The following is a 23,203-nucleotide window of genomic DNA, read 5'->3' on the forward strand; positions in this document are numbered from 1 at the left end:
GATTCGTTCGCCACGCACATCACATTAGGCATACCGCTGAGTGAATGTATTTATTGAATGTATTTATCATATGCCTGGAACTATATTGCAATGTGGTGCGCTGCGTCACAGTATAGTGTGAGATGTACCCCGATTACAAATGTCGTGTTTTTTTATACTTCTGTAATAAAGTATATTTTTCAATCAAAAAATAAATAAATAAAAAATCGACCTTGCCTCTAGGGGTGTCCCTGCTTCCAGCTAGGATGTTGAGAACAACTTGTATCTATCCAAGCCATTTGGTCTGTGTGGGGTACCCTCTACTTGGCCATGTAGGATCATTGATTAAATTCAGCTTCACCTGCTTGTGGCTATTGGGTCTGAGACTTAGCCCCCACACAGAACGAGTTTGTGATCTTCCCTCCCCCCACTCTGCATTACTATGTCCAGGTAGTTGTCGCCAAATAGCCTTTTCAAAGGCTCCAAAAAAGTGAAGACACCGAGGAACAAGGAGGAAGCCGCTGAAGAAGAACTTCAGAAGGCACCCCTGAACAAGTTCTCGGAGCAATATAACAAGGAGCAATATAACAAGGAGCAATATAACAAGGAGCAATATAACAAGGAGCAATATAACAAGGAGCAATATAACAAGGAGCAATATCCCAGTAGATCTCAATCTCTATGGGATAATAATATTGGCTCTAGAGAGTTATATAGACACCCTAATGCTTATAACCATTATGCAGGGAATAGGATCCCTACTGATTACTATACCCCTCCAAGAAATACAAATTGGTCATCTACACAATCTGACAATTATGACCGGCCTAATCAACAGTATCATTCTAATTATAATTCCACTAACTCAACGTAAATTTAAAGACACTAAGGGAAAAAAACATCCCCCTCCTAATAACCCTCCCCAAAGGATGAAACAGACCTACCCCCAAAATAACCACCAGAATCACCATATTCCTCAAAATTCTGCTCCCAACTCTTATCAACCCCAATATCCCAGACAACCTTTTTTAGAGGAGGGTTACTCAAGAAAAAGGAGAGGTACGGGAGAGGAAAGAGGGGGAAGAAGGGTGAATAGACACCCCAAAAAAAGAGGAAAATGTAGCAGGTAGGGGTATCTTTAATCTGAGTGACATACACCTGACAACGAACTAGGTCTCCTTGAGAAAGGACTCAAATATGCGCCTGCAAAGAGGTTAAATAAATTTGACACATATTGATGTGCAAAAATTTGCAAGACAATTGTCTTTAAAACGATACTTTCTAAATAATCCAATTATAAGTAATACTGGTGCTAATGGTTTTGTGCATTCAAACCTACGGAATGCATCTACCTATAATCCACCACCTCAAACACAGTCCTGTGTTAATCTTTTCAGGGATAAGGTCCTAAAACATCTTAGAAACATCCCTGTTAAGAACTCATAAAGGAGCAGGTGATAATGGCGATTAAGTCTTTGCTTGAAAGAAAGGACCTGGTTGTCAGACCAGCCGATAAGGGAGGTGGTGTGGTTGTCCTTAACAAGACACAATACATCACTGAGGTTAACAATATTCTTAGTGATAGTGCCACATATAAGCCTTTATTACGTGATCCAATGCCTGGCTGTAAGAAAGAGCTTAAGAAGATTATCACTAAAGGCTACGATTTAAGTATCTTAAATAAGAGAAAGCATTTTTGTGTCCTTTGGCACCTAAATTGCCTATATTATACATCTTACCCAAGATACACAAGGACCCAGTCCACCCACCGGGTCGTCCGATTATTAGTGGGATCGGATCCCTTAGCTCCAAGATAGGGGAGTATATAGACTACTATCTACAACCATTGGTGGTGCAGACTCCATCCTATCTTCGCGATACGAAACAGGTGTTAAATTTAATCAGTACTTTAAACATATCACCTAATACTTACCTGGTTACCGCCTCTCTACACTAACATCAACCATCTAGATGGCATGGAGGCTGTAGATTTCTCTCTAACCACAGCACTTTACCCGTGGCACAAAAACACCTTATATTGGAGCTACTCGAATTTGCAATGGACCACAACTATTTTTGGTTTAACCAGTCATATTACTTACAAATTAAAGGAGTTGCAATGGGGGCCAAGTTTGCCCCCAGTCTAGCAAATCTCTTCATGTCTCGATGGGAAGAGGACCTCATTTACGCTAGAGACTGGCCCGAACTAGTTATGTATAAGAGGTACATTGATGATATTATTCTCCTTTGGAATGGTGAGAAAGAATCTTTGGTCAATTTCTTTACTAGCCTTAACAATAAGCTCAATATCAGCCTCACGTTCACATATAGTCAATCCGAAATCAATTTCTTAGACCTGACACTTATTAATTTTAATGGTAAAATAGTCACAAAATCGTTTAAAAAGTACAGATAGGAATAGCTACATCCCAACCAGTACTTGCCATCACCCTAACTGGTTGAGTAATATTCCGAAAGGTCAGTTTATGCGTATCCGACGCAACTGTACAGATAGAGACCTATCTTGATCAGGCTATGATACTGAAGAAAAGGTTTCTAGAAAAGGGTTACAAGGAAGACACTCTTGACAACACTATACAGATTGCTCAATGTGACAGAAATAACATGCTGACAGACCAAGACTTAGAGAATCAAAAGGTCTGCCCCTTTGTCACAACCTTTTCTACCCAAATTTAGACAGATCGGGGGTATTATAAAGAAAAATTGGAATTTACTGAAACTGGATTCCACACTGTCTAAAATTTTGCCTGAAAAACCGGAGATTTTCCAGAAAGCGACAGCAATTCGGCATCAAATAGCACCGAATGTAGTGAATCCGACTGGCACTACATTCTTTGACGAGCTAAAAGTGTTTTACCCGTGCAACAAGTGTGTCATTTGTAAATATAATGGCACTAGGAAATGTAGGACTAACACCTTTGAATCGTTTACAACTGGGAAATCACACACAATTAATCGGTTCATTTCATGTAATAGTAAAATTTGTGGTGTATCTCCTTCAATGCCCATGCCATAAAAAAACAGTATGTGGGGCGCACGACAAGACGACTTCGTGATCGCTTGAGAGCATGTGGCCAACACCAAGAAGGGCTACAGGGAACATTCACTTTCAAATCATTATAGAATGTTCCATAACAATGACCCCTCCTCTCAAGTTTGTGGGCATCGATGCGATATCACCACATTGGAGGGGCATGAATAAAACCAGAGCCGTATCGCAATCATAAACTAAATGGGTCTACGAATTGGATACTCTGTATCCTAGGGGACACAATATCGAGATCGATATTAATTGCTTTATAGCAAACTATTATCTGGTATACCCATTGTCCCCCCTTTTTTAGGCATGTCTTGTGACTTTTTGACTGAACACTTAGGATGGACTATTATGGGCCATTTTTCACAATTTTTATGCTATCCTATGCACTATTTTATGAATTTTTTTTAGCGTATTAATATGTGTGTTTTTATAGGAATCCATTTCCTCTTCTATTTTATATATTTGTGCATTTTTATGTATATTGACTGCTGTTTGAGCACCTTCATATCCCATGGACAAATCAGCGTATTTTCTCCCGATATCTCACCTAATGGTGAATAATCACTTAGTAGGGGGACTTGATACTTTTAATAATCTCCATGGGACTATACCACTTAACAGTGGCATATAAGTGTTTCTAATTTGTTTAAGATCGCTGTGCATAATTATCTCAGCCATCATTTATATTTTCCTTGGCAGAAAAGTGTTCTCAAAATGCCGTTTTATTGGTGTTTGACAGGGACAATTACACATTAAAACTGTCCACGCTTTTTTAATGCTCTCATATAATTTTTAATATTGTTTTTCCTGCTTTATTTTAATTAACCAATATATTTGAGGATCCGGAGCACCTTTTTATGCCGTGGGTATAGTAGTTTATTCCCCCTATTTGTCACCAACTTTGGTGCTGCATTTTTTAGGAAGTGGCTTGCGGCTATCCTATTTTGATGTTAACCAGGATCTCTAGATCGATCACCTCCCCTGGGACTGAGAGCCACTGTTTCTGGCTCAGATGCACCGTTCTGTGTGCTCTGCCAGCGTTATGTAATCCATTCCAGCTGACAGTTCCATATATCCACGGTAAAATGGCGCTTAGCCGCGCGCGCATGCGCAGTTGCCCGGTCTCTCCGAAAATGGCAGCGAGTCAGTGCGCATGCTCGACTTCCATTTTTTACTATTTGAAGATTCGGCGTCTGTTACAGAGCTGTCAGTCTCCCCTCTGATGATGTGCCTTAGCACGAAAGGCCTCAGGAGGAACTGACAGCCTGTGACGCCTTGCCGCCCAGACCACGAGGAAGTCTGGCGGCCATCTCATTCAGGGTCAGTAGTTTGTGTTTTTTTACTATGTGGATTTATGTTTGGGCACTTGCCAGCACTATTACTGATTTACCCTGCACTAAGTCAGTTACCAATAAAGTTCTTTAAGAAATACTACACTATAGGTACTCTCCTACTCTTTGCCCCTTACTGAGGGGTCAGCAGACACAGCTTCCAACTTTATCCAGAAGAGGGAAGCCTTTATCTGGAGCCTTTTATCCGGCCGACCCATTCCGATCCTTAGGAGGTTCTGTGAGCCCAGCTGACCATCGCCGGGTAACACTCCTTCCTGAGGGAGATCGACATTCTGTGGAATTTAATACACATATGCGCATTTCCTATGCGCGGTCGGTGAGTGCACATTTCTGCCATTTGTTCCGAATTCTTCATAGCTGTGTCCAATTTATTACATTGATGATTTAACGAACATTTGATTACCAATTTCAGATCGAACTTTTCAGATCGAACTTTGTTATTTTTAGCGCTGCACTATAAATATTTATTTTTACTTAAGGCGGTTGTGATCTCCTTTTAGTGCTATTAGCTGCTTAGTTTACTGTTATACAAGAAGCGCTCACCACATCTTTTATATTTCACCCCTGAACAAGCTCCTCGGTGACAATGGGGAAAGAGCAAAGAAGACTAAGACCAAGTCAGCTCCTGCCACTTCTGCCAAGACCCCGGAACAAATCCCCTCCACCTGAGGGTGCCGGCCCATCGGGATTAGCGAGACCAAGCCTCCCTGCGGAAGGGCTTCCCTCCCTGGAGCCCTGGATGAATCTGGTACTTCGTCTGAAGGACAGCAGAGTCCCGGATATAACGGAGATCTTCAGCAGGAAGATGATCCTCGAACAAGGATTTAGTAAGCCAGAGACACTGGCGGTACAATCCTTCATGAGAGATTTTCTATATTACCTTTATATTGCTACAGGTCTGTATAAGATATTGGGAGCAGGTGGAGGACCTGTGGGCCAGAATCCCCTTTCTGCAACTTTGTTGCAAATTCTCCCATTCAACTGGATGAAAGGCGGATAACTGTATCCGTGAGGAACCCCCATGTTCCCAGAAAAGAAAGCCACCTACCTCCAGAGATTCTGGATCATGCTGAAAGACCCAGTCTGAATACTTGATGCAAATGGCTTCTGGACAGATAAGTGGACTGTATCTTGCAGACTGAGGAGAGACCCATCTTCAGAAGACTCCACCTGAAATCATGCTTCTCCCTGGGAGCTTCTGCAGGAATCCTGCACTACCCCGACCAGCCCCACACCTGCTGCAAGTGCAGCCAGCATGGTCATGATGGTAAGGACTGCCGTGTGCTTTCTTGCAGGTACTGCCGGGTTGCGGGCCATGAGACCAAGAATTGCCCGAGGTCCAAAGCCTGCAACCTCTGCGGATCAGTGGAGCACGTTTATAAGGACTGCCACCAGAGAGAAGAAGAACTTACGTTGGAGAATCTGATCCAGGGCAAAGACTGTGCCAATGCTGGAACATAGCCACTGGAACCTCGACAGGCCATTGGTAAGGGGATACCCCCACCCCAGTCCTCACTTCTCCAGTGTTGAATATGGCCCTCCCTGCCCCCACACCCTTCCTGCCCCCTCCCTGACCTGTCCTCACATGAGGATTTCCCAGTCCTCGAACCTTCCACCCCTGATTACCCCTTCCTCCACTCTGACTTGTGTGTCAGTGTCTTTTCAATACAGCTTCGGGCTTGTTAACCCTTTACCCCTCAGTTATTTCCTACCCCCATCACACCTGTTCCTTTTTGAACTTTTTCCAGAATGTTTCTTGTGTGCCTTTTTAGTTGTGGTGCCATGTAGGATGTGCAGGACAAGAGTCTCGCTCAAGCACTGCACGTCTAACATTGCACAGCTATTTCTGTGGTACCCCAAGGGCCACAAACTTTTTTTAGGGTAACCATACATTACATGGTTTGGGGAACTTTGCTCTGAAAAACCATATTGAAATGTAGGTGTATTTATGTGCGGCATTGCAGTATAGGGTGGAATGTGCCCTGAAAGTGTCATGATTTTTACATCCTTTATTAAAAAAAAAAAAATTGCTATTACTTGGTGTTTGTTGAGAGAGTTGCTTATGAGGGCCCTAATAGGAGAGTTTAAGTAAAGTAATGATTTTTTTTTTCTCTTTTTTTTTTAATACAAAAAAGGTGAATCATGGATTTAAAGATTTGCTTAGTTTCCTGGTCAAACCAGATTAAGGATAAAAGTGACATAGGTGGTGGACGTTCCGACAGATACTTTTAATGTCATGTCATGGTAAGAGACTATCCTTTCCACAACTTGCTCCACAAAATTACTACTCCAATTTGCACTGGATAATTACTTTCAGTTCTCAGGGAGGAACTACCAATAAGGCACCTCAATGGGTGCACCATACCAGCGTATGCCTGCCAACATTTGGGCTATTGAGAAGAACAGGAGTTCTGTCACAGATGTTCCTTAGCCATGTCCAACTCTAGCTACATTAATGACGTGGTTATCAGTAAGGGCAACAACAAAATTTAAAAAAACAACGTCATCTAAATCAAAACTCAAGCAATACAAGACTAACATACAATTTTAGTGATAAAGTGATTTAATTCCTTGACCTCAAAATAGCCATAGAGAAGAATAATGTCCTGGCTACAAAAACATACCGTAAGCAAAAAGCAGCTAGCACACTATGATCAAACTGCTTTCGCACAATACCCTAAAAAAATGGAATTCCAAAAGGATACTGTAATTCCTAAATTTTTGCCACAACTGTACAAAGAAATTAGACTACCAGGAGGAAGCTAAACAAAAATGTATAAGATTTCATTAGAGAAGATATTCACATAAGTCAAGGTTACATAAATGAGATCAATTCCATTGCGACAGGAAAAAGGAATTTGTAAGACTAAATCAAACAAGGAGCACAGTGACAAAGGTGGAGGTTCTCCATGCTCACTGGAAAGTCCTGATTAGCTGTCCATTCCCTAGGCTGGAATAGTTGGCCCACAGCCCAAAATGGTGGCATGTAGAACATGGAATCTTGGAGATGCTTTGATCCAGTCGGAATTTGTAAAGTCCTCTAATGACCATGGCTCTAATGGCTCTCCCAATACATGAGAGCAAAAAAGGACAGGACAGGTTTGCTAGTGGCCACTACCATGTCTGCTCTTCTGTGGACAGAGCCAACATATTTCCCAATTTACAAGATATTAAAGATCATAAATGTAATTGTTCCACAACAAGACTCATTTATATGACATGATATGCCCATGTGGGAAGAAATATATTGGCAAGCCAGATAATTTATGGTCAGGATTGGCAAATGTGGGAGAAATTAAAGAAAAAAAAAAAAAAAAAAAAGGACACGGAAAAACCTGCGGCACAACATTTTGCAATATTCCATAGTGGTAAATTAGATGATCTCACTGTAAAAAGGCATCCAAACACTAAAACTACCTGTAAGGAGGAGAGGTGATTAAAACAATGTACTGCTGGAAAATGAAAAAATGGACTTAGATATAAAACGTTGACCCCTTTGGGTTAAACCACTGACTAATTTACAGCCCTTTCTGGAAGGATGATAGAACCAGTTAGGGTCATTCCCCAAAAGGAATAGGTTGACAATTTTTCTGACATTCATACATTAGATTCTATGCTATGGCTCCTAACTTGAGCAATTATCTATTCAAAAGTAGTATAATATTTAAATGGTTATGTTCTTTCCTCTTAAGAGAGTCTCCCAGAACTGCCGTTTGAAAGTGTCCATGTTTTTGCTATATGTATGGAAATTACACAGCGTGCATCTCTTTAAGAGATGACAGCTGACAGGGGTGAAGAAATGGAGCAACTCCTTAACATACAATTGGAAAATCCCAACCCAACATGCTGACTAAGCTGAGCTACGCCAATGCACAGTGAATCCGGTTGATGAGATCTTCAGTGTGTCAGGGTACAGGTCCAAATCCAGGACCTGTCAGTTTGCGGCAATATGCATATGAGCACAGTGGCCAGCAACAGCATGCTCACCCACAGACAGGTATCGGCATCCACGGACTCCAGACCTTCGTTGGATGACTAATTCAAGCCTTCACCTCCTTACTTTCATCCTGAGTTAACAGCCATACACATACACCAGCCAATCTCCTGAAGAACCGTGTCATTTAAGTGCATTTGACCAGCGATTTGGGATACATGCAGAAGCATATATGCTGCTTTGAGGTTTCTGCTTGCTGGAGGAATATACTGGCTTAATACCAGCATATCAGTGGAATATTTTTCCATATGCTGACAGCAACTCTCCCTCTCTAAACCGAGATCCTTTTTTTAGCACGCTTTACACTGATGGGACTGTCGAGTTATTTTTCTACAAGCACTTTCCTATACATTTAAGTACCACTAAATGAAACTATTGACAATGATCACTAGCAGTTGATATGTTATTGTTACAGGGTCAGTGATCATGATCAGGCTGATATGTATACCCCATGATTTAAGCTCAGATATGCGTATTTATACCTTTTGATCGTGAATAATGTGAAATACAGCAGCTGAGATTCTAAGGTTACTTAACCTGATTATTTTTTATTACAGGTACTTCTATAGCGCCATCAATTTGCGCAGTGCTTTACATATATATAATTGTATATTCACAACAGTCCCTAACCCTCAAGGGGTGTAAAATCTAAGTTACCTAACTCACATTCATACACCTACTAGGGACAATTTAGACAGGAGCCAATTAACCTACCAGCATGTCTTTGGAGTGTGGGAGGAAACCGTAGTACTTGGAAGAAACCCACGCAGGCGGTGCCGTGGATGGGAATCGAACCAACAACCCAAGTACTGCCTTGTTTTTTTTTCAAGTTCCACATTTAAGCTCATTTGAATGACACTGGAATGAGGCTTTAGAAGAGCCTCCAAGTAAAGTTTTTTCTTTATGAAGTTCTTCATCCATTTCACCTGGAAGCGATAACCAAAAAGTGAATGGGAACACAGGATTCTTTTTGCCATGGTGGCAGCTCTGTGGGAACTGTATTTCTAGATAGCAAAATTTTTCATTCCCATGTTTGGACTAGCAAAGAGAACATTTCTTCAGGTCAGCAGTCATTTCCCTCAGGACACTGGTAAGGGCGACTTTGTCCAGGACACATGGCAGGCCATCCAGCTCCAGGTGACATTTTTCAATGCTTTTGCAGACACCAATCTTGCAGGCAGATAGAATCTCATATCCATGAAACAGAGACCGCTAGTTCTGCATGCTGCACTTTGGTATAATCGGGCAAAAAAAAAACCCTCGATTAAGTCCCCTAAAAGTCATAAGACAAAAAAAAAAAAAAAACTCGTACAATGCTCCAGCAGTCTGAAAAAGGGGAATTTTATCTTCATAGATTTCTTGAGGGAGATTGTTAAAGATGTCTATCCCAAGTGGAGGAGCTTCTCCAACCCAGCCTGCAGGAGGGCCACCATATTTCCTCTGACCATTAACCTGTACAAGACTAATATTACACCTCTGTCCACTCTAGAAGGGAATCTGTATTTATTCAGAGACCTAATCCAAGCCTCACTCTCAGGGTTCCTCACATTGCTGTCCATCGTAGTCAGCTCCGCTCTCTCCAAGCAACTCTTTAAAATTTGTAAACATTTAAAACTTGTCCTATACTTTGGAGTGAAGATTAAATCTCTTCAGTTTTGGACTAAATTTTGGTCCCACACAAAAAGGTTGATTGCTTTGGATTAGCAAAAGATGTGATACTCTTTGCAAAAAACTAACCTTACACATTATCCATGATAAAAGTGACACCACAGGATATCATAGCCAGGCATAGGGAACTTTGGAAGGATTTCTTTATTAATGATTTGTGCCCTTAAATATTTAATCTTGCTGTGGGAGAAGGTTAATCTGGTGTAAAATGAGGATTTGGATACTATTATTCCCCCATACTGATCCATCTGGTGCTAGCTCTATAGTATAATATAAAAAAGTAGTCTCAATTTTTTCCTTCCCTGCAACAGAAGATTAACATCTGGGCCTTCATCCAAAAAGTGCTACATGGGACATCAGACACCTAGGAGGACAAATCCATGGGTAATACCAATCTCACACCTAAATTTACAACAAGCTTTGTTAAACCTAAGAGATAACCATTTAAAGCCCTCTGATAATGGAGGCAATGTAGTTGTAATGAATCATAAAATTTGTTACTTGCGAGCCACTAATAAGAGTTGAAAAGGATCGCTGACAATATCACAGTCTCATACTGTGTATATCAAATACATACATATATCAAATACATACATATATCAAATGTATGTTCGCGGGGCCGCTCGGCTCTGCCTCCTCGCAGGTGATTGGCTGCCTGTGTGCCTTCCTGAGCTACAGTTCTGGCGCCCAATCACCATTGGAGGCGGAGCCGAGCAGCCACATTAACATCGAGTGAGGGAGCGGCTGAACTGAATAAAGGAGCAGCCACGTTTCCTGGACTGGCTCGTCGTGGGACTGGAGCCAGGTAAGAAACAACAGCCCCCTGCCCGCCCCTATACTTCGTATCCCTTCCGTTGGAAGGGGGGGCGGTAGCACCGCGCCACCCCCCTAAAAAGTGCAGCCCTGACACCAGCTTGGAAGTGTCAGCATGCCATATATTGGCGTATAAGATGTCCCTCGACTTTTGAGAAGATTTTCATGGGTTAAAAAGTCGTCATACGCTGGAAAATACGGTATTTGTTTTGTTTATATATTGGGAGCGCGACATGTAGATTTTTTTATGTAATGAATCATTCCCAATATGCCAATATGTGTTTGAATATTTTAAAGAGTCAAGATTGATACAAAAAAATGTATCCCTGAATGTAGGATTGCTTTATTTCTGAAAATGCAAGTAAACTGATCTTAGACCATTTGTCACATCCTTACTATCACATGTACAGGACACGAGGGACCTTCTTAGAATTATAGTATATATTTATGACAATACCTGTGTGTTTATGGCTTGTGACAATATATGTGGAGGCTTTGTATAGCCCCCCATTTCTCATACTTTGGGTGTCACTACTGTTGCCAAGTTCCTAAAGGAAAATTAGTCTTAGGAGTTCATGTTCTATCCAGGAAAGCATTTGTCTTTGATGGTTCCAACTATATCCAGGTGGAGGGCGTAGCAATGGGGACACAGTGTGCACCGTCATATGCTAACCTGTACCGGGGGGGGGGGTGGTTGAAGCCCTCTTTTTGGAAAGAACTCCATGGACCTGTGCAACATTTTTCATTGGTACAGGTACAAAAAAAACAAAAAAACCAAACAAAAAACACCACGACAATATATTCATGATCTGGATGGGATTGTGTGAGGACCTTGGTTTCCATGAACCATATTGGTCACAACGAATGCAATCTTAGTTTCACTATGACCTGTGACCAACAGTGTTACTCTTCTGGACATCGATGGGCACCTTATGAGAGAACTTTATCAGAAACCCTCTGCAGCAAGTCAGATTAGTGCACATCCAAAACCATTAAAAAAAAAAAAAAAAAAAAAAAAAAAAAAAAGAAGGATAGCATACCCTATGGTCGATATCTAAAGACTCAAAAAAGGGAACTGTACAAGAAGACAACTTTGTGGTCCAAGCTAAGGAACTGCAGGGTCATTTGCTGCAAACGGAATTCAGTAGTTTAAAACAAAAAAAACAAAAAACAAAAAAAAAAAAAACTGCCACATCTGAAAAGCTTTTCAGAAGGCCAGGGGAAGACCATGCAAATCAGTCACACATCTAGGAAACCAACTCAAGGGAGAGAGATTGGTATCCAAAGCATGTTGGTATAGGCAGGAGGTGACGTCACCAGTATAGGTTCATTGCTGTGGAGTGTGCACTGTCAGATTTTTTTTTTTTTTTTTTACTATTGAATGCATGCTGGTTGCCAGTGGCCAGGACCCAGCCTGTTTATGTTAAGTTTATTAGAGCTACTCCTATTGTACCTGTTATCAAGCTTACACATATGCTTACACTGCATTAGCAACATTGAAGCAACAACGCTGAGGAGCAGCATGCAGCTGGCAATATAGAGAGTGTATGTCTATTGAAGGAAAGAGTTAGAGGATGGAGAGGTATTAGGGACGGATGTGGGAAAATTGCTATGGGAGTGATCACCAATATAGATTTTCATTGTGCTTTTTGGGAAGTATGGGGGGTGTTGGTCTCTGGTAGGCTGGGTGGCACTTTTTTGGGCCTTACCCATTTGTGTTGGATGTTGGTATGCGGCTATGGTGAACCTCCAGGCGGGAGGCCTTCAGAGCCAGCAAGCGATGTGAGAGACTGTGTGTTATTCCCCTGGTAGCATCAGTTTCTGATATTGTGGGACCCCTGGGTGTTTTTCTAACCCTAGCAGTCCAGGGCATATAGATGTAGTGTCAGCACTGGGTAAGGTCACTGCTTGCGGAGAACAAATGCTGGGAGGTTAAATCACCTCCATATTCTTCCTTGGGTTTCTTTGCCAAATTAAGACTTCCAAGGAAGCTAAGCCCTCTCCCCCCAAAAAGATGTCCGACGTGCAGGCTACACGTCTTCTGGATATGCAGAAACCCTATTTGCAAATCATATGTATCTTCATTGTTAAAAAAAAAAAAAATAAATAAAAAAAAAAAGCTTTGAAGGTAGTTTCATGGATGAAAGATCTCAGTTTGCTCTAGTTAGCCTACCCCCTATGGCTTCCCCTTGGAAGTAGCTTTGGTTTCTCAGGACACAATAGGAGTCAGAGAAGCTAACCTCACATCCAGTGACATCAATTCCTCGGATTTATCCCTCATGCACACTTAACATTTTTACAGCTGCTGTTTTTGGCGTTTGACTTTTTTTCTACAAACTCCCCAGCATGTTATACAATATGTCCATGCACACAAGCTGTAAAAAACTTTTGGCTGGGGAAAAAAAAAACAAAAAAACACCAAACTAGTGAGTTTCTAGGAGTTTTTCAGCTGTAAAAAAAAAAAAAAAAAAAAAAAATTTATGGAAAAGGAAAAAAATCCTGCTTTAGTTTTAGTTCAGGATGCTCTTGCTTTTACATGTTTTACATGCAACCAGATTTACCAAAGTTAATTTGCAGCTCTATTGCCTTTGGTAACATACTGCACAGGTTATTTCCCATTATCCTTTGCAGCCCTATTGCCTCAGATTACAGCACTGTGTGCAAAACAGGAAGTGACAGTGTCCTTTGTTCAGGCTGGGCTCATCTCCATTTTGGTTTCAGTTCTTGGAGAGAGAATGGCTACAGATGTCTCCCAGACTGAGCTCATAAGGGCTGTACAAGCATGAAGAATTATGGGATGTGTTCCATACCCAAACACAAGGATAGAGTTCACAAGAATAGGATATGGCTGGAGATTGCAAAGCAGTTAATGCCATACTGGCGTTTGTGAATAGACAATTTTTTTTTGTTCTTTAGTTTCCATCCTAGCCAAGCGTTGGAAGTCCATGTGTGACAGGGTGCGTAGAGGCCTCAGTGAGGAGGAAAAAATAGTGAGTGGTGCGCCAGCTGCAAATGGCAAAGCCATATCTTTAGTGCCCAGCTGGCATTCCTGAGGCAATCTATGCTAACGGGAGAGAGTATATTTTTTTTCGTTAAATGACCAAATTTGATTAATGTATTTTTTGGTATTTATAAGTTATTCATTTAAATATGGTTTAAAAAAACCAAACAAGGGCGCACTCTCATTGTGCATTACCGTGGTATACCACGTGTTAAATAGACAAGTAGATATATACTCACAAACCAATGATAAAAACTGTGTGTGGTCCACAACCACAGTCTAATGTGTGTCTAATGTGCGGATAAGTTGACGCGTTTCGAGAGCTGAACCCCCCTTCCTCAGAGCTAAAGAAGCACCTGCTGGCCACATGCCTATATACCACAGAAATGTCAAAAGGGAGGGTAAATAGAACCCTCCCACCCACTCCCAGTGGGCCCTCCTACAGTGATCACACTGAACACTGGGTTCAAGCCCAAATCCACATTTTATCCATATTGGGCTAAAGGCAACTACATATCCTCCTTTTATGAGGTGGTGTATGCAGATTTTAGAACTATGTGCTGCAGATCTTGTTCAGATAAGTGTGCCCAGTTGACCCCGAGGGACAAAATCATTGGAATTAAAAAAAGAACTCAAATGTGGTTATTAGACAGGCAGACAAAGGAGGGGGTCTAGTCATTATGGACAAAGAGGCCTATTTGGTAGAGGCATACAGACTTCTGGGAGACACTGACACGTATGAACCACTTTCTGGAGATCCCATTATAACATATAGAGCCACTCTTAAAACCTTACTGGACACTGCAGTCCAAAAAAAAATTAAAAGAAAAAAAAAAAAGGTTCTTACCAAAACAAGAGTTGGCGTTTCTCTATAGACCGTATCCAATGACATCTCATTTGTATCATATTCCCAAGATACATAAGGACGCCACAAACCCTCCGGGAAGGTCCATTATATCAGGGATCGATAGCCTCACGAGTAATTTGGGCAACTATATTGATCACTATCTGCCGAGGTTGGTGGTAGAGTTAGCTTCTTACGTGAGGGACTCAGGTCATATATTGGAAATCCTTTCCATCAGTGGGAGAACAGTTACAAGTGGGTATCTTTAGACGTGTCATCTCTATACATGAGTATTCGCCATGAGTTTGGCCTCCAGGCAGTACATCATTTTCTAGCCAAGGACCACTCTTTACATCCCTCCCAGATCACGTTCCTATTAAGGTGTATTGAATTTACTCTCACTCACAACTATTTCACTTATGGAAAAATTCTACAGGCAGACAAGAGGCACAGCTATGGGAGCCAAATTTGCCCCCAGCTATGCCAACCTTTTTATGGGATTTTGGGAGCAGAATTACATCTGGCAACATAACCCATATGGTGCCAATTTAGTACTTTACTCCCGCTATATGACATCCTCATCATATGGGATGGTGACCTCACCAGTTTAAAGGAATTCATTTCCCATTGCCAATCCAACCCTTATGGGATTGAATTCACCTATGTGGTTAATGATCACAACATTGTGTTCCTAGATTTGGAATTAAGAGTGGGATCTGAATCACGGATAGTCTCCAAGACGCATTTCAAACCCACAGCTGGCAAAACGCATATTTACATGCCAAGAGTCATCACCATCCTAGATGGATCAAGAATGTCCCTTTTGGCCAATTCTGCAGACTTAGAAGAACTTGTACCCTTTTACAAGATTATGAAACTCAGAGTACGCTCTTGAAGAAATTTCTAGAAAAGGGCTATGCAGCCACCAATATTGAGGAGGCATATCTTAAATACAGATCATTCTATCCCGAGATCAATAGTCCATCTGCAGACTCCCATGGTATAGCGAAGGCCAATGTTCCCAAAACAAAAACAAGAAAATCACAGCATTACTTTCTGTACAAGATATAAATCAGAAGGCCTTCAATATTCAGAGGATATTAAATAAATATTGGGGAATTCTGGCCCAAGACCCTCATCTTTCCGTACACCTGTCGGCTCGGCCTGAAGTCATCTTCCGATGCCCACGGGATTTGAGAAGCATGATTGCTCCCAGTAGGGTCAAATTTACCAAAAACAAACACACAGTCCACTTCTGTATAGAATACCATATTTGATCAGAAAGGGAGCTGTAAGTGTGGGGTACCCATTGTGGGGCTTGCCCTTTCATGTGGCATAGAAAAAAACCAGATGTTATGGGCACTGATGGAAGGGTCCATCCCATTGGCCAGTTCATCAATTGTGGCACGCAGTTTGTCATTTATGGCCTGGTTTGCCCATGTGGTCTTCTGTATGTGGGTCGCACTATACATTCTGAGAACCCGATTTGGGGAGCACAAACGTAATATTACATGGCTTTGACAAGCACACGATACCTTGCCATTTTAGCGAAGAACACGACGAAAACCCTGTGGGTCTTAAGGTGTTTGGCATAGAGAGTATATTTAGGAGATATTGATTCAGGTAGAAGATTCCGTAAACTCTGCCAACAAGAATCTTATTGGATCCATAAATTAGATACGTTGTTGCCTAAGGGCCCTAATGATGCCTTGGATGTACAATCCCTCGTTTAGTCTTCTCTAGACACGCTGATTTTAGGTTTACTTTACACTCGGTTACCCTTCTTCTGTACCCGTTGTTTCCTTTTTTTTTTCTCTCCCTTCAGTACATTTGTTACATCACCCCATCCTCTATTTTTGTATGAATTTTATATTGTTATATTCAACATGTTATACTTATTTATATTATTTTTGGCAATTTATGTATTGCCAAGCTGGCTGAATTGTACAGTGTGTAATACACTATAAACATACATTACATTTTTATATGAAAATTTCTAAATTACAATTATGGTTGTGATCATTCATTGTTAATATTTTTTTGTGTCTTTGGTGCTTATGATTTGGAGCATATGCAATCAATTTTATATATTCATATATTTTTACACTTATTGAATGTTGTACACAATTTTTTTAACTTTTTTTTATTTTTTATCTATATGTACATTCACATTGTTAGGATGCCTGCTGGCCCGGTCTGTATCCCACTTTTAGGTGGTGGTTTTAGATTGGCCAGTCCTTCGGTCACGAGTTTGGTGAGAAGGTCAGGGGTCTGACGACACGATAGTCACAGTGGGGACCTAGAGAAACAGTGCATGGACAGTATGTGTGTTGTGGCCATGGAGTTTCGAGTGGCCAAAATTTCTGGTGGACCACCACCTGCTATTCCTAATGTGATATTTGAAGGGAGCTCAGTAGCAGCACATAATGCAGCTTACTACCATGCTCCTCCCCAACGTCTGCCCCCACCTACCTACTCCCATCAATCCATTTACCCAAACCCACAAAAAAGCGACCCAAGATTTTTCTAACTTCTCGGCCACCCACAAAATCATTTTCTTTTCCGGTCCCCGGATCCCCAAGTCCATTCCACCATCCATGGCAGCACCCACCTGCTCAATACCATTATTTGTCAACGCATTTCCCAGGCACCAATACTCATTCGACATGGCCCCTCCAAGCCCACTAGCAGGCATCTGTTCGTATGGAGAAATACAGGTTGGTCCAGCACACAGTCTCCAAGCATCCCAAGGAGAAAGTTTTGCATCTATCCCTTACGAGCAACAGCTCTAGTTGGTTTTGTTTGTTTTTTATATAAATTTTGCATATTTGAGATATATTAAGTTTATTTACTTTACCCAAATAAATTTTTTTTTTTTTTTTAAAGCGTTACCTGAGCCACATGCACATGCTAAGTGAACATGTGGCCCCCCGCAGATACAATTTCACTTTGGAGTTTGCTATCATTCACCACTTGATAGTTAAAAAAAATAGAGATATAGCAAAAAGTCACAAAAGATAAAAGTTTAAAAAAGAAAATATACATTGGAAAGTCTGTTGCTAAAGTGCAAACCAAAAAAATATCTAAAATATTCTGATCTTGCCATGTCACTTTACCATCAGGTGAAACAAAAAATTAAAATTGGTTACGAATAGTCATGACCTGTATTTGCGCTTTAAGTCCATGAACTGTACACGCCGACTGGGATTGGCTGGTGTTTGATCTCCAGTGCTTGCCTCCTTTTCCTTAAGAAAATTGTCAACAGCAGGCAAGTACTACTTTAAATGGCATTCTCAACATGCATCTGCATATGAGAGAAGTACTCTCCACTTTGCTTTAAGGATGCTAAAAAAAAAAAAAGGCACATTCTACCACATGCCAAGACGATAATTAAATATTCTTTGAATGTGACTGATTCCAGAACCACTGTATGGCCACATTACATTCTCAGCTGATCCAAAAGCCTCATCCACAACAATGACCATTGGCAGACTTGGCTCCAGTGTGCTTGGTAGAGGCCTACTTCCCGGAATGTTAAAGGCATCCTTAGTGTAGGAGACAAACCAAGGCAGACGGTCTGAAGATGCGTGCATCTCCTTGGCTACCATATGCACCAACATCCACTCACCCACACAAGCATACCTTTGCATCGGACAGTGCCAGGAGAACTATAGAAAAATATTTTTTATTAAAATACAGAGACTTTTTTACCTTCACCTTTCCCTTCGAGGGCTCCGATGCAATTTGGGAACGGTGTGTTCTCCCAGAACTCATCTAATATTCTCCCACAACTCCTCAGTTGGCACAGGCATCATGGCTCCATGAAGTTCCTCCCAGAGTGCCAAACATGTCGCTCGTACAATTTTAGACACGGTGGAGACACCCATCAGAAAATAATGGTGCAACGATACATATATGTTTGTCCAGTCACAAGAAATCTAGGGGGGGGAAAAAAAAAAAAAAAAAAAAAAAAAAAAAAAGAAGTACCATAAAAACCTGGCTATGGGAACAAAAAACAAAGTGCTACAGCAATAGTGTTTAAAGTAAAATAAAAAAATAAGACAAAATACCAAATTGTCACAAGAAGCCGTTCCTCTGGTGAAATGCTCATTGTTACTCTGGGTTTCATCCTCCCCAGAAGGTCGTCAAAATATGTGATGGACATGCGTGTAAAAGTTATAAAAACTTGTCTGGATAAAATCACAGCCCAGCATACGTTTGTAAAAAATCCAGAAGACATTAGATGGGATATCAATGGAAGGGTCCAGAATAGTCGTCGACATCTACATCTCTTCCCACTGTCGCTCTCTCCTCACCATCCTCAACAGTATCAGTAGTGTAAGCTAATCAGCTTTTTGTAAAACAGGATCCATATATGGATGCAAAAAAAGCTATTGAAAAACAATGTGCTTCTCTATATGCTCTCTAGCTCTCAAAATGGTAACAGAAGAATTCTGCATTCTGGATAATTGGGAGGCAAATCGTAAAGCGAGATGTTTCAGCTGAAAAAACGCTAAAAGCAAATAAATGCTATGCAAAAGACGCTGTAAAACTCACATTTTTAAGCTAATGTTAGTGTGAGGAAAAAACAAATGTGCATGAGGGCTTAGAATTAGAAGCAGAGTCGAGGCAAGGAATTTAAAAAAAAAAAAAAAAATTCCCTCCCAGCAACCTTTCTATAATTTGTTTTATGTAACTTAAATTTTTTAAATATTGAAAAATAAAAAAAATTGACTTTGGCCCTTTACAGAGACCTCAGGTGAAGTCCCCTTTACATCCACTGCTCCCCCCAAGTGGCACCAGGCTGTCAGGATCAGCAAAGCTGAACCTGTCCACGGACAGACTCCCCACTCTGGAACCCTGGATAAGGCAGAGAGTGCTGCTGAAAACTGGAGAATAGCAGAGTCCCCAACATGACTATGGAGCTTTTTGGGAAGAAAAAGGTTCCTCGATTGGGGGTTCAGCAAGGTGGAGATACTGCCCGTGCAAACCTTTATGAAAAAAAAAGGTATATTTTATATCACTTTTGTCTTTTCAGGTCTGTATTCAAGATTTGTTGGCCAGTATCCCCTTTCTGCAACTTTGGAACTCTCTCATTCAACAGGATGAAAGGCAAGTAGCAATTTCCATGAAGATCCCCCCATACCCCAGGAAGAGATGTTGCCACCTACCTCCAGACATTCTGCACTGTGCAGCCATGCTTTGCTCTAGGAACCTCCGCAGGAATCATGCACCACGCCGACCAAGGATTGCAGTGAGCTTACGTGCAGATTGTTGGGTTGTAGGCCACGAGACCAAGAACTGCTCAAGGTTCAAGATCTACAATCTTCATGGATGGTCTGAGCACATCTACTAAAAGACTGCCCCACCCCCCCAAAAAAAAAGAAAAAAAAAAAAAAAAAAGGGGGGATGCTGGAGCTCTGATAGAGAGGACAAAAAACACATAGCAATGCAGGAAAGACACCAGTGGAGCCCCAGAAGGCCACTGGTGGGTAGAAGACCCCTCCCGCCCCACTACTATCAAGCGGCCTGCTGTGGTCCAAACAAGACGACACCACTATATTGGAACCAGTGGGGGAGGAGGTCATGACACAGCCAGGAGTCAGACCTCACTGCCAACCTTCTTGAGGTGTTCCAAGATGTCCTCTAGGGAGTATGGCCAAGCATTTGAGACAACCCAAAAGTCACCCCCCCTCCAGGAGATGGTAAGTACAACACCTTCTATCTCCTTTACATGATGGCTGAGATCTCCATCTTCTCCATAAATGTGAAGAGCACCAAGAATGCATCTAGGAGGAAGGCTGTGCAGACCTTTCTTCCCAGCAGAGTAACATCTACATGCTTCAAGAGTGTGCCCTGCCCTCGAGGAGGTACACTCCTTTTGTCCTCTCAGTGGACCTATTGTCCCTCCTACTGGTCGGTGGGTGGCAATTGTAAGTTATACGAAAGAGAAAGAAATTAAAATTTTCTGGATATGGAGATCAACAAAATAAGAGAAAAATTAGTTCCATTTAGAGAAAAGGATGAGTATATATAAGAATCCAATAAGCTTAAACTCTTGAACACATAGAAAAAGAGCAGAAACTTAAAAAACGAAAAGAAATACATGCGTGACCATAGAGATTATGCTGATTACAAAATCTTTAAATGGCAAACGGATGTAGAAGAAGTGGGAGGGGGTCCCTCTGTACCCATGGATACCACTTCATATACGCCCAAACCCAAGAAAAGACAACACAGATGGCAGGGTCCTAAATGTCAACAAGTTAATTATAATCAATACCAGCCACCTGTAAAAGGTACAATATAATTCAAAATCTAATGTGCCTGTCTCCAATCGTTTTTAACCTTTGAGATCTATAGTAGATGACAACATTGGGTCAAGAAGCTATGAATGGTATCCCAAACAAGGATATAGGAACAACCAATTCAAAAAACCTAATAAACCTCCTTATAACAATAATAAACCATTGAAGAATAATCAAGGGGGACCTTATGGACAGAATAATAGGGGAACACAAGGACCTAGAACACCAAGAAATAATAATGGGTGGCAGAAATATGCCTCACCACATAGAAATAATACACATCACCCCCCCAACGATAAATAACACCTCATACCAAAATGAAAACCGGAACAATGCTCCGGTTCATTTTTTAGGAGAGGGGAGCTCACGCAAAAGAAGTGTACGAGCAGAGGAAAAAAGGGGAAAAAAAGGGAGGAAATTTTAAGAGGTAAAGGTATCTTTAACCTGAGTGGTAAAGTTTTGACCCCACAAGAATTAGATCTCCTAGATAAAGGATTAAAATATGCACCTGATAACAAGTTGGATAAATTTCGTACATATATAGATCTACACAAATTTGTTAGATCAGTATCATTAAAGAAACATTTTTTCTTAAATCCTATAATTAGGAACACTTCAAATGTGACAACCTATTCCAATTTGCACAATGCGTCCTTGTTTAATCCTCCTCAGTCACAAAGTTATATAAATGCCTTTAAGGAAACATTGAAAGACTTGACAGCAATTAAAGTAAAAAACTATAAAAATCATCAGGAGTCTAGTAAGGCTATGGATTCTCTTTTGGATCGGAAAGATTTGGTCATAAGACCTGCCGATAAGGGGGGTGGAGTTGTGATCTTGAGCAAGGATTATTACATTAAAGAAGTTTACAATATTCTTGAAGATAACACATTGTCCCCCGTTAAAAAATCCTCTGACAACATATAAGAAAGCCCTAAAAAATATTATCGCCAGGGGTTATCAGGACAATATAATAAAATAAGAAAGAAAGAGAATTTTTGTGCCCATCAGCTCCAAGATTACCTATAATGTACATTCTCCCGAAGATACATAAGAACCCAGAAAATCCCCCCTGGTAGACCAATTATTAGCGGGATTGGTTCTTTATGCTCAAGGGTCGGTGAATACATCGACCATTTTTTGAAGCCATTAGTACAGAAAACACCCTCGTATTTGAGGGATACTAAACAGGTCCTACAAGATATAAGAGACCTTTCTATAGATAACGATACATTTTTAGTCACTGCTGACATCACGTCTCTCTATACCAGCATTGACCACTCAGAGTATGCAGGCTGTAAAATTTTATCTTGATGAATCTGTTTTAACGGTTTTACACCAAAATTTTATTTTAACGCTTTTGGACTTCGCCATGACCAGAAACTATTTCTGGTTTGATGGCTCTTTTTACTTACAAACAAGGGGTGTGGCTATGGGAGCCAAGTTCGCTCCGAGTCTGGCCAACCTATTTATGGCCAGATGGGAGGAGGATGTCGTGTATGCCAGAGATTAGCCAGAATGGTGTTTTTATAAACGATATCGATGACATCCTTTCGATGGAAAGGAGACTAACAAGCCTTAATCAATTTTTTTGGGACGCTTAATACCCTGAACATTAAATTGACATTTGAATATAGTAAGACAAAAGTCAATTTTTTGGATTTAACATTAATGAACTTGGACAGTACAATTGTAACTTCATCTTTCTTTAAATCAACGGATCGAAATGGGTATATTCCTGTTAATAGTTGCCACCATCCCCTGTGGCTCTCGAATATACCAAAAGGACAATTCCTTAGAATAAGGCAAAATTGTACCTCTTCAGACACCTATTTATCCCAAGCCAACATCTTAAAAAGTAGATTTATGGAAAAAGGATATGAGGAAATGCATCTTACTCAAATTATCCAAAATGTGGCCCATATGAGTAGAGAAGTGTTATTGGCTAATAACATATCACATAAGCCACCAAAAGGTCTGCCCGTTTGTAACTACGTTTTCCAAACAGTATAAAACAATATCCAAAATAATAAATCAGAATTGAAAAATCTTAAAAGCTGATCCGGTTTTAACGAAAATTTTGCCAGAAAAACCGGAATTTATAGAAAGGCACAGACTTTGAGAAATCTCGTAGCCCCAAATGTTATTAATCCCCCACAATCTGTTTCTTTATTTGGGGATAT

The 23,203-nt window shown here is 40.9% G+C and overlaps 1 pseudogene; it reads right to left on the bottom strand.

Annotated features, from left to right (window-relative positions):
* Nucleotides 1-7,046: 7,046 nt before the first annotated feature.
* On the bottom strand, nucleotides 7,047-17,380 carry LOC149440202 (dead end protein homolog 1-like; annotated as a pseudogene).
* Nucleotides 17,381-23,203: the final 5,823 nt, after the last annotated feature.

The sequence above is a fragment of the Staurois parvus genome, unplaced genomic scaffold, assembly GCF_062004578.1.
Source record: "Staurois parvus isolate SC_StPar_1 unplaced genomic scaffold, SC_StPar_1.0 ptg001110l, whole genome shotgun sequence".
Classification (NCBI taxonomy): Eukaryota; Metazoa; Chordata; class Amphibia; order Anura; family Ranidae; genus Staurois; species Staurois parvus.